The 12,146-nt window shown below is 39.8% G+C and overlaps 1 protein-coding gene across 13 annotated transcripts in view; it reads right to left on the reverse strand.

Moving 5' to 3' along the window:
• The window catches only part of ZBTB20 (zinc finger and BTB domain containing 20), an 830,675-nt gene that overhangs the window by 174,479 nt on the left and 644,050 nt on the right, over positions 1-12,146 (reverse strand). The window lies entirely within an intron of this gene.

The following is a 12,146-nucleotide window of genomic DNA, read 5'->3' on the forward strand; positions in this document are numbered from 1 at the left end:
CCCTTACTCTATACTTTCTTAATATTTCACAATAAGTGTGAATTATAGAATCATGAAAAAAGTAAATATTAAAAAAATAGCTGTTTTTGCTCAACAACTGCCAAATTTTACCCCAGATGTATCTGCAATTTAGCTTTTAGTCAAATGACCCTAACATCATTTCCTAAAGGGAATCTCACAGAATGGAATGTGCCCAAATAAAGATAAGCCATGACGGCCACCACCTCTTTCTAAGCTATCATTTTATAATGCTTAAAATAAATCTGAGTAAGAGATCTTTCTTCTATTGGAAGTTAGAAACTTCCACCTCCTTCAGACCCTCTCCATATCTTCTCTTGCATCACCAGCACCTGAAATTTATAATTAATCTATAGTACCCTGGTATGTTTCTAGGTCTGGAAACTGTTCTTGGAGGCTGATGGTGTAGATCACCATTAGGGATGGAGGATTATTTATTCATTTTAAATGGGAGTTCCCTTGAATAACAAACAAGGATGAGTTGCTACATAAGATCTTGTGTAGTTAATATGCTTTCTTCCCCTTCTATATTTATATTTATTTATTTTTTGTTTTTTTGAGATGGAGTCTCACACTGTTGCCTGAGCTGGTGTGCAGTGGTGCGATCTCGGCTTGCTGCAACCTCTGCCTCCGAGGTTCAAGAGATTCTCCTGCCTCATCCTCTCGAGTAGCTAGGTTACAGGCGCCCGCCACGATGCCTGGCTAATTTTTTGTATTTTTAGTAAAGACAGGGTTTCACTGTGTTGGTCAGGCTGGTCTCGAACTCTTGACCTCGTGATCTGCCTGCCTCAGCCTCCCAAAGTGTTGGGATTACAGGCGTGAGCCCCAGCACCCGGCCCGCTTTCTTCCTCTCCTTTCCATCCCTCCCTTCTTTCTTCCCTTTTTTCCTCTCTGACCTATCTACACTTCCTGTCTCCCTCCCTCTTAAATAAACAACTTTTCTAAAGAGTTAGATGCCAGCTCTTAACATTTAGAGACAATTCACACTATACCAACACCACACTTCAAGTAGGTGATCTAATTTTTTCTAAATGATCATATTTTAGCAAAAAGAAAATGGGAGAAATCAGAGTTGTCTCTCACATATATATGATGCATATTAGAGGCCTGGTAATAAGGCAGAGAGTAGATATGTTTTACAGAAAGTAAAAAAACAACACAAAACAAAAAAAACAACACACAGAAAAAAAACTGGGTATTGTGAGGACCGGGCAGAGGGAAGGAGCAGGCATAAGAAAGAAAAGGAATGACATGGGTCTCCTGGTACTTGCAAAGGTTATTCAATTGCCTGTTCCTGGTGTTTTGGATCAGATGTCAGCCTACAAACCACCTTGGACTGTGAGTTATTTGAAGGCATAGATGGTGTCTTACTCACCTCTGTATTTTCTGTACTAAACACAGTGCCTGATACAATATACTCAACAGATGCTTGGAGAATTTAAGTCCTTTCACTGCCCTTCCTTACTGGCCTCAGCTAGAATCAAAATGAGAAGCTAAAACTCCTAATGTCACAAATGCTAGGTGAAACCCTATCCTAATTAAAACTCATTTCTTCTGATTTTGCACCTTGGTCCCCAAACTACTGGAGAAAATGTCATGACAGGCAGATAGGTATCAACATCAACCCACCAGACTCACCTGCACCTTCCACACTGCCAAGGAGAGTCCTTCTGTATTTCTCTGGTCAACTTGCTATCCCATTTGTCTCAAGAATGATTTCAAATCTCTACTTTCCTTAAATCTCTTCCCCATTTATTCTCAGCAGGACCTTGCCCCTTAGTGCCCATCATTTGGAAAACCTCTTAACCTTTCAGTACCAAATCTACATGCGGGCTTGCATCTGGCTCCTTTCCTTTACTCCTCCTTTCTTACAAAAATAGAAGAGGTGTCCCTCCTTCCATTTCTCCACTTATACTCAGGATTCCATCTCTCCAGCCTTATCAGTAATCTTATACTACCAGTCATCCTATGCTCTTCTCTCTCCTGCATATTGGATCTCTCCTCTCTACTGTATTCTTCCCATGAAAATACAAACCAAAAAAAAAAAAAAAAAAAAAAAAAAACAGACAAAAACCAAAAAACTAATGTTTCCATGTTTTTCAAACCTTCTTTTGACCTCACTTCCCTCCTCAAGATATTACACTAGCTCATTTTCCTTTCCTTCATAGCAAAACTTCTGAGTGGCCCACATTTGCTGTTTCTTCACTTCTCACTCTCTCCTCATCCCATTACAAACACATTATTGTTTTGACTACTTCAACAAAACAGCTTCTGTTGAGGTCAACAATAAGCTCAAAATTAATATATGCAATATATATTTGTTAGTCTTTAACCTACTTCATTGCTCAGTAACACTTCACATCACTGACCACCACCTTTGAGGCACTCTCTTAGCTTCTGTGCCTATGTTTTCTGATTTTCCTGCCACTTTCTTAGTGGCTCCTTCTGAGGGTATTTTATGGCCTCACTTTTTTCCAACAGCGGATTAAATATTAAGAGCTCTTCAAGTCTCAGTTTAGGGCTTCTTCTCAATATAACCCTGTCCTTAGGCAATGTTCTTCATGCCAACAGATTCATTCACCACTATATGTTGCTTACCCTGAATTCATATCTCCAGCCTTTATGTTACTTCTGAATTCCAGTTTTGTGTATATAAATACCTTACAATATGCTCACTATATATCTATCAAAAGCACCTCACACTCAACATCTCAAAAACAGAACTTACAAACTTCTCTCCAGTCCAGTCCTCCTTTGGTGTTTTTATGTAACTGTGAATGACATTATCCTTCCCATAGTCTGATAAGCACCAAACCAGGAGTCATTGTTGCCACTTCTGTCTTTTATTTCACATAACCAACCATGAAAAAGTCCAGGAATATTTTACTTCTGAAGTATCTCTCTGTTTCATCTATTTCCCCCTATTTCCACTGTCACTACCCTAGTCTACCTCTTGTGTGGTCTACTGGAATAGCTCCCTCACTGATTTCCTCATATCCATTTTTGATTTCTTCCAAATTATTTACCAAAGTTAAGCAACCTTGATATATATTTTTAAATTTTTAATTTCAAGATAACTTTAGATTAACATACAGTTTTAAGAGATAATACAGAGAGATTTGTTATTCTTTTTACCCAATTTTGTCCAAAGGTAACATCTTATATAACTATACTACAATATCATAATCAGGAAATTAACATTGGTGCAATCCCAGAATTGGAAAAAACTGCTTTAAAGTTCATATGGAACCAAAAAAGACCCTGCATTGCCAAGACAATCCTAAGCCAAAAGAACAAGGCTGGAGGCATCATGCTACCTGACTTCAAACTATACTACAAGGCTACAGTAACCAAAACAGCATGGTACTGGTACCAAAACAGAGATATAGACCAATAGAACAGAACAGAGCCCTCAGAAATAATACCACACATCTATAGCCATCCAATCTTTGACAAACCTGACAAAAACAAGAAATGGTGAAAGGATTCCCTATTTAATAAACGGTGCTGGGAAAATTGGCTAGCCATAAGTAGAAAGCTGAAACTGGATCCTTTCCTTACTCCTTATACAAAAATTAATTCAAGATGGATTAGAGACTTAAATGTTAGACCTAAAACCATAAAAACCATAGAAGAAAACCTAGGTAATACCATTCAGGACATAGGCATGGGCAAGAAATTCATGTCTAAAACACCAAAAGCAATGGCAACAAAAGCCAAAATTGACAAATGGGATCTAATTAAACTAAAGAGCTTCTGCACAGCAAAAGAAACTACCATCAGAGTGAACAGGCAATCTACAGAATGGGAGAAAAGTTTTGCAATCTACTCATCTGACAAAGGGCTAATATCCAGAACCTACAAAGAACTCAAACAAATTTACAAGAAAAAAACAAACAACCCCATCAAAAAGTGGGCAAAGGATATGAACGGACACTTCTCAAAAGACGACATTCGGCCGGGTGCGGTGGCTCAAGCCTGTAATCCCAGCACTTTGGGAGGCTGAGACGGGCGGATCATGAGGTCAGGAGATCGAGACCATCCTGGCTAACCCGGTGAAACCCCGTCTCTACTAAAAAATACAAAAAACTAGCCGGGCGAGGTGGCGGGCGCCTGTAGTCCCAGCTACTCGGGAGGCTGAGGCAGGAGAATGGTGTAAACCCGGGAGGCGGAGCTTGCAGTGAGCTGAGATCCAGCCACTGCACTCCAGCATGGGTGACAGACCGAGACTCCGTCTCAAAAAAAAAAAAAAAGAAGACATTCATACAGCCAACAGACACATGAAGAAATGCTCATCATCACTCGCCATCAGAGAAATGCAAATCAAAACCACAATGAGATACCATCTCACACCAGTTAGAAGGGCAATCATTAAAAAATCAGGAAGCAATAGGTGCTGGAGAGGATATGGAGAAATAGGAACACTTTTACACTGTTGGTGGGACTGTAAACTAGTTCAACCATTGCGGAAAACAATGTGGCGACTCCTCAAGGATCTAGAACTAGCAATACCATTTGACCCAGCCATCCCATTACTGGGGATATACCCAAAGGATTATAAATCATACTGCTATAAAGACACATGCACACGTATGTTGATTGCAGCACTATTCACAATAGTAAAGACTTGGAATCAACCCAAATGTGTATCAGTGACAGACTGGATTAAGAAAATGTGGCACATATACACCATGGAATACTATGCAGCCATAAAAAAGGATGAGTTCGTGTCCTTTGTAGGGACATGGATGCAGCTGGAAACCATAATTCCCAGCAAACTATTGCAAGAACAGAAAACCAAACACCGCATGTTCTCACTCATAGGTGGGAACTGAACAATAAGATCACTTGGACACAGGAAGGGGAACATCACACACCGAGGCCTATTGTGGAGACGGGGGAGGGGGGAAGGATAGCATTGGGAGATATACTTAATGTAAATGACGAGTTAAAGGGTGCAGCACACCAACATGGCACATGTATACATATGTAACAAACCTGCACGTTGTGCACATGTACCCTAGAACTTAAAGTATAATAATAATAAAAAAAAATTGGTGCAATCCATCTGCCTTACTCAGGTTTCACCAGTTTTATATGCACATGAGTATGTGTGTGTATATTTAGTTCTGTGAAATTTTACTACATGCATACTCTCATGAATCTAATTAATTAAACTAAAGAGCTTCCACAGTGAAGCTACAGGACAGTTCCATCACAAAAGATCCCTTGCGTTACCCTTTTATAGCAATGCTCATCTCCATTTCTACCCCAACTCTCTAACTTTGTCAGCCACAAGTATGTTCTCAATCCTTACATTTTTGTTTTCCATTTCAAGAGTGCTACAAAAATAAGAATCATAACAGTACACCATCTTGAGATTAGCTTTTTCACTCAATATAATATACCCTTGTGATTAAAACTAGTCATTGTATGTATCAATAATGTGTTCTGTTTAGTGTTGAGAGGTATTCCACGATATAGATATAACAGTTTGCTTAACCACTGATCCACTGAAGATAATCTGGATTGTTTCCAGTTTTGGGCTATTACAAATAAAGCTGCTATGTACATTGGTGTAACATAATGTACAGATGTTGTACAGTTATGTTTCCATCTCTCTGGGATAAATGCCCCAAAGTTTACCCTTTTAAAAAACAACATTGATCATACCACACTCCTTCTTAAATTTGCTCCTCTACTGTCCTTAGGATAAACATAAAAATCCTTAAGATGGCCTACGAAGGACCTGGTATCGTTGGGCCCTATGTATCTCTTCAACCTCAACCTGGGCTGCTAGTCACCTCTTTCTCTCTATGCAGCTATCTTCAGGGACTTCATCCATGCTGTTTCCTCTGCCTGGAATCCTCTTCCACCATCCATCCTTACTTTTTGTTTTTAACCTTCAGGTATTTCAAACGTCACTTTTTCAGAGCAGCTTCTCCTGAATTTCCAGACTCACTTAAATCCTCTTCTTTTATTTGCTCTTAGAGCACATTGTACTTTTATTATGTAGTGGTAAGCACAACTTGTAATTACAAGTTATACTGTGAGACCATTTGCTTAGTATCTGTCTTACATTCCGCAGATTATAAGCTCCAGAAGGAGAGAGATTATGTTAATATTCCTCACCATTATACCTTTAGCATTTAGTAGACACTCAACTTTGTGTCTAGTAAAATTTGGCTGAGGCTTTTAAGACATAGTCCTGGAATCAAATTCTATCTCTACCATTTATTAGGTGTTCTTATAAAACAACTCAAACATGCTAAATCTGTTTTCTGATCTGCACAATTAGGATTATAATAGCATCTACTTAATAGGGTAGTTTTGAAGGTTAAATCAGATAGCCATTAAAAGTATTTAGTCCAGTATCTAAAGCAAGGCAAGCACTCAATAGTTATTTCTTATTACTGTTACTGTTAGTTGAACAAGAAACTAGAGTTTTTGTAATTTTTTTCCTAACTAGGCTTTTGTCCATTATCTTCATTACTTGCCTGTTCCCCCAGGTTCTGATTCTTCTAACTTTTGAGACTCTGAAAAGGGGCCCTTAGTTTACATCTTGAATAACCAGTAGGACTACTGGTTCTTATCCCAGGTATAGACAGATGAGAGCCTTGTTTAGCCTCATGGTTCTGGTTCCCATTTTCATCTCATTCAGTACCTCTTCCTCTTGTTTTCCAGTCTATGGATGTCAGTGTGGGTAAGAATGACTCTTCCCTACTCCTAGTTTCCAGATGTTTTCTAAACACTGCTTTCCTCTTGTCTCATTCCTTACACTTCCCCATGGAGGCAAAGTATCTCATTGGTGGGACAGCCCGTGGTCTATATTTCTCAATTAGGTAGAACTGATCTACCCAAATTTGTAGGCACAGGAATTTAGCCTCTTTGTCCTTCCTTTTCTACTTAGACTAGCGGGAGGTGATGACCTGGAAAATGCTGCTCATATGCAGATCCACATTTTCCCGTGAGAGGGCTTTTGCAAGGTTTGATTGAAGGGGAGAGAGTCAGCAAACCCATTTCCTCTTTACATTAAACTACGCTCTTCAACCTTTATAAAAATGCTGGTTCCCTAGCTATCAGTTCTTTTGTCTTATTTTTCAATAGGTTTAGAATTTGAGTGGGGAAGAGTGATGCTATTTATGGGCCCCCTTGAAGATTCCAACACTTTGGTATATGATTTGCTTGGAATATGATTCTTTTTCTCTTCATCTTTTTTACATTTTAGCCAGTTTTCAAGACTCAGCTGAATCAGTTTTACATGAAACTTTCTAGCCTGCAAGACTCTTTCATGAACGAAACCCTATGGTACTTCCTGGACTGTATCATTCCTTTTGGAACTTACTCATTTATTATCTTGGGTGCATACACAACGCTCAACAACGTAACTGCTTTTCCTAACTCAATTTTAAATTCCGCAAAAGCAAGAAAGGATCATGTACTTATGCTATATTTATGCTTTAACTATCCAATAAACATGCTTTGTACATAGTTAAGTGTTTAATAAAATCTTACAGGGTGAATGTGGGGGAGGGTGGCCTACTGACCAGGCTTTGATTTGAAGGCCAAGGTACAATGGAAATGGCTTAGTAGCTGGATGGTTCCTGAAGAGGTTGTGGCAGTGCAGTGGTGAAAGAAAGAAAAGGTTACTATGGGTATGTCCCTGAGATGTGTATCAGTGCAAGTCTGTCTATAGACACACACATACACACACTCTTTCTCTGTCTTACATATACATGTAAACAGAACTTAATTCTGTCTTGTGCTTTGTTTTCACCTTAGTAATATTTAACTTTATTTCTCTTATTAAAAATACATGGAACTCACAATCTGATAGGTAGAAAGGCTAAGAGAAATGAACCAGAGGGAGGTAATATTCCTGGCTATGGTCGATTGGTGTTCAGTGTGTTCTGATTCTCTGAATGAGTCAAAAGATTGAACAAAAAATAGCCACTCTTATCACTAGCAAAAGAAATGAGAAGGAAGGGTCCTGAAAATGGTGTCTGAGCAATTTAAGACAGGGAATATTTTAAAGATCACAAAATTTAATTTATTCAACCTAAATGCATAAAAGTACAGGTGGGGACATTATTTATGCAGGTAAATGCAAATCACTTTATAAAATAGGCAAAGCCCTTCTGCTTTTTATAAGTTGCCAAGGTGGTTCCTGATATTTTAAAAGCTATGCACCTTTAATGTAGTTTCCTAAGAGTTGGAATCCCTCTGTCGAAATCACAGTCATTGTCAGAGCAAGTTTATTTAATTTTTTTCCCATCCTCTGGGACATTTACAAGGATCTTATAACCATCACAAAAAGAATGGTTTCCACAGAGATGTGACTGGAAAAATCCCTTGGAAATTGCTGAGGAGCAAGTCACAGTGTTCAAAGCAGAGAACATAGGCTTTGAAAACATGAACCCATCTGACCTCTTGAATTTAGTACAGTGAATTCCTGAGCTCTGAAACATGGGGCCCGGCTGTGCATGCCATATTGGTGCTATAAGACTGGCAGTAGGTTGGCTGTGGCATGGTCTATTTCAAACTCCTTCACAGTGCCCAGTGTTGCATGTTCCCAGATGACATTTGGTTGGCAGAAGCTGGGCTTCCAAAGCTGGCAGCCTGGAATGCAGCCCACTGTGTTTTGACAAACACATAATTGACCATCTGATCACCAGCCTACGTTCTGCACTCAGGTCACTGGGGGACCTGGGCTTTCAATAGGTCCCCACTCCTCATCTTGTTCATCTTCCCAAACCTTTCTCCAGAAAGCAATATAGAGAAGGCTTAAACACACCCACGCATATCCTCCCATTTGCAAAAGAGAACATAGTACATGAAACATAAGCTGTTGAAAATTTCCTTTAAATTGTCCTGGCAGCCCAAAGTGAACAAGAGAAAAGCACACTTATGGTGAACTCTAATTCAGAGAGAAGGAATGAATACACTGAATTGTTTCAACACCCGGCTGTGCATAAGTTGCAATTCAGTTCAATGGTTTGGAAATTTTGCTTAGAAAAAGGGAGCAATGAGAAAATGATAGGAAATTGGGGCATTGATTGACTTTAGGGGGGCATTATTTAGAAACTGTTTCATTTCCAGGTGAAAGAAGAGAAAAGCAGGACACTGGGAATGTCTTCTCCTTATCTGCCTGCTCTTCCCCCACACCCACCACGGGCAGTAGGAGGTACACGAGCCTGGCGACCAGTGGGCAGTAGCTCAAAGTGAGGTCATATTCAAATTGAGGTCTTTGCTGAAGATCCCATAAGGATGTATTTTGGTCTGAAATTTGACTCCACACAATGTATCAGCCTTTCTCCTAGAAGGCAAAGATTATGTAAAAGGCCAAGATACGCTGGAATTACACAAAGGTTAATGTCTATTTTGACACTACCAAATAGCCGCTCCCCTCCATCCTACCCCTACAGCACAGTTCAGGCCTTCGGCTTTTACCTTTGACCTGGCCTCCCTATTCTGAGCCAGCCTCTCCACTTTCACCAAGTGCTCTTTCTAAAACATACATGTTTATAATTCTTCAAAGCCTCCTTGAGCCTGCAGGATCAAGTCCAAACTCCTCTGCATGACATACAAGGTCCTCCATATGGTAGGCAAGGTCCCTTGCCTACTTTCCAGCCCAATCTCATACTACTCTTTCAACCACCATGTTTCAACCACACCGAACTATTCACTCCTCTGGATCTTGTTGTTACTTAACACCTCCTGATTTTGTAAATGCTCTTACATTTTTCTCAATTATGATCCACTTTTCTTTCTGCTCTTTCATATCTACCTGGTAAACTGCAATTTACTCTTCTGACTTTAAGACCCAGCCTGGGCAACTTATCACATGCAAATGGGCACTCCTTCTTCATTCCTCTTACTATGTCTTGTATATACCTGCATTTCAGTGTCTATCATATGCTGTAGTCTTTATTCACTTATTTATTTCCCCTATCAGACTGAGATTTCTAACAAAAGAAAGCATTTCTTATTTATCTCAGAGTTTCCACAACCAAGCATAGTGACTAGCTTTCCATAAATGTTTGTTGAATGAAAACTAAATAAAGAGCTGTGCATGATAATTAATCAAAACGAAGCCAAGTAGTAGTGTTAGCTTTTATAAGCATAGTAGGAGCCCATTAGCAATCTAATGAAGGCAGAAGATCCCAGCAGTAAGGCACTTTCTGATGGGTATGGCAGGGGCTGGTGACTGGCTGGGGTGACAGTAAGAGTGAGGGATAAATTCTGTGATGGAGGAAGGTCTTTTTAACAGAGAATGCCATTAAGGCTGTAAATTAACACCCTTTTCAAGACTTAATATTCAATACAGAAATATATTGCCCTGAGAATACATCTGAATCTGAATTGTAGACAGACCTAACTCATAAGATCCAGGTTTCCCAAGTAAGGTAAGTCTGTGCTACCCGCTTCAAGGTAGCATGGCAGATTATGGAGGGTTCCTCTTTGTTTCTGCTAAACAGTAATGGAATGGAAAATTCTTGGGAGAACATCTGACAGCTTTTCAGTTCCTATTGAAATCCAGGTCAAATACAGATTGTGATACTGGACTAAATGCACTGCTAAGAATAGAAGATCGAACAAACAGAATTCTGTACCTGTTTAGAGGAGGCCATTGAAGAGGCACTTGGAGTCAAAGCACTGGGGAGATAATGTTCTGATCTGTTCTCAAGGGACATTGGACATTTCTTTTCCTTTTGTTGGGCCTCTGGGGCACCAACCTGGAGCCATCAACTATCAGCTGTGTCTGTGGGGTACTTTAGGACAGTAGGACTGTCATAAGCCCGGTCACCCTGCTGATATGACAGCAGCTTCAAGATTTGGAACAAGCCAAGCAAATATGAAGCCTGGCCCAGGGATGGGACGAGGTCATGGGTATACGAACGGATTATCTGCTCATTACAGGTCACTCCCCCAGTCTTATGTGTAGTTAAAAAATAGTATATTTCTAGAAGCTACGCGACTGATGATTGATGTAGCATAGAATCAGATTTGCATTTTCCTATGAGCCAGAGACAGGCTTTCAACAACACTTTTTATCTCAAAAGTCTCCCCCTTGATTCCTAATTGGTGACACAGGTCCCCTGTACTGCTTGTGTCTGAGGCTCGCCCTATAGCACTGACGTCACAATAGCTGAGCCGTGCGGGCAGGAGTGCACTGTGCTGACTCATCCCGGTGATGTGAGGATTAATGCCTTGTCTAACACAGAGCTATTATGTGAACTGTTTTTACACAAAAGAACTGTAACAAAAATGATTTGCCAGTCAGAGGACTAGAAATATGCAGTGCTAGGTAACTGAGGGGAGGGCTGTGCAGATATAAAGTGGTAACCATAAGCACGCATATTGACATCCTCCAAAGCATTAACAGACCCACTCTATCAACAATGAAATAGAGAATAACAAGACTTGTCAGGGGCAGGTAGGACCCACCCCTGTTGTATAAATGCATTATACACAGCTCCAGTCTTTGGGGAGTTTAATCAATCGCCTTTCTCTGTCAAACTGTCACGATACATTTTAGCCTTAGCATCCTTTGGAGGATTCTGCCTCCCTAAATATATTTGCCACTATCTTCTAGGAATGTTAGTGGAAGGCATGCACAAACAAAATAGCCATGGGAACCTCCATTCTGTGCAAATGATTATAATACAAGAAACACCTTGGAGTGAGGAGTCAGTGAAGCAATATATAATGTGAATAAGGGACAGTGCTCACCTGAGAGTGGGAAGCAGCCAGACGATAATGATAACTATTTATCACATTAGGTGACTATCACTACCTGTAGGATTCTCTTGGGTGGTGTCTCTTATAAGTGACTTTGATTATTTCCGTTCACTGGCCTAGAATCTCTTTCAAGCAGTTCAAAATGAAATTTATTTAAACCCATTCAATGCAGCCTGGTTTGAACTTTAAATAATTAACGTTCCCTTTTTTTCATATAAAATCAAATGGTCTTTTTTTCCCCCAAATGCCTTTCCATCTTTTCTAAAAAAGAGTAGTACCTTTATAAACCTTCTGGCACATGTGAATCTGGGATCTCTTTTTTTTTTTCTCCTGTAGACTTCAAAATTTTGCACAAAAGTTTAGCCTATTTACTTTACAGTCTTGTA

The sequence above is a fragment of the Chlorocebus sabaeus genome, chromosome 22 (genome assembly GCF_047675955.1).
Source record: "Chlorocebus sabaeus isolate Y175 chromosome 22, mChlSab1.0.hap1, whole genome shotgun sequence".
NCBI classification, from domain to species: domain Eukaryota; kingdom Metazoa; phylum Chordata; class Mammalia; order Primates; family Cercopithecidae; genus Chlorocebus; species Chlorocebus sabaeus.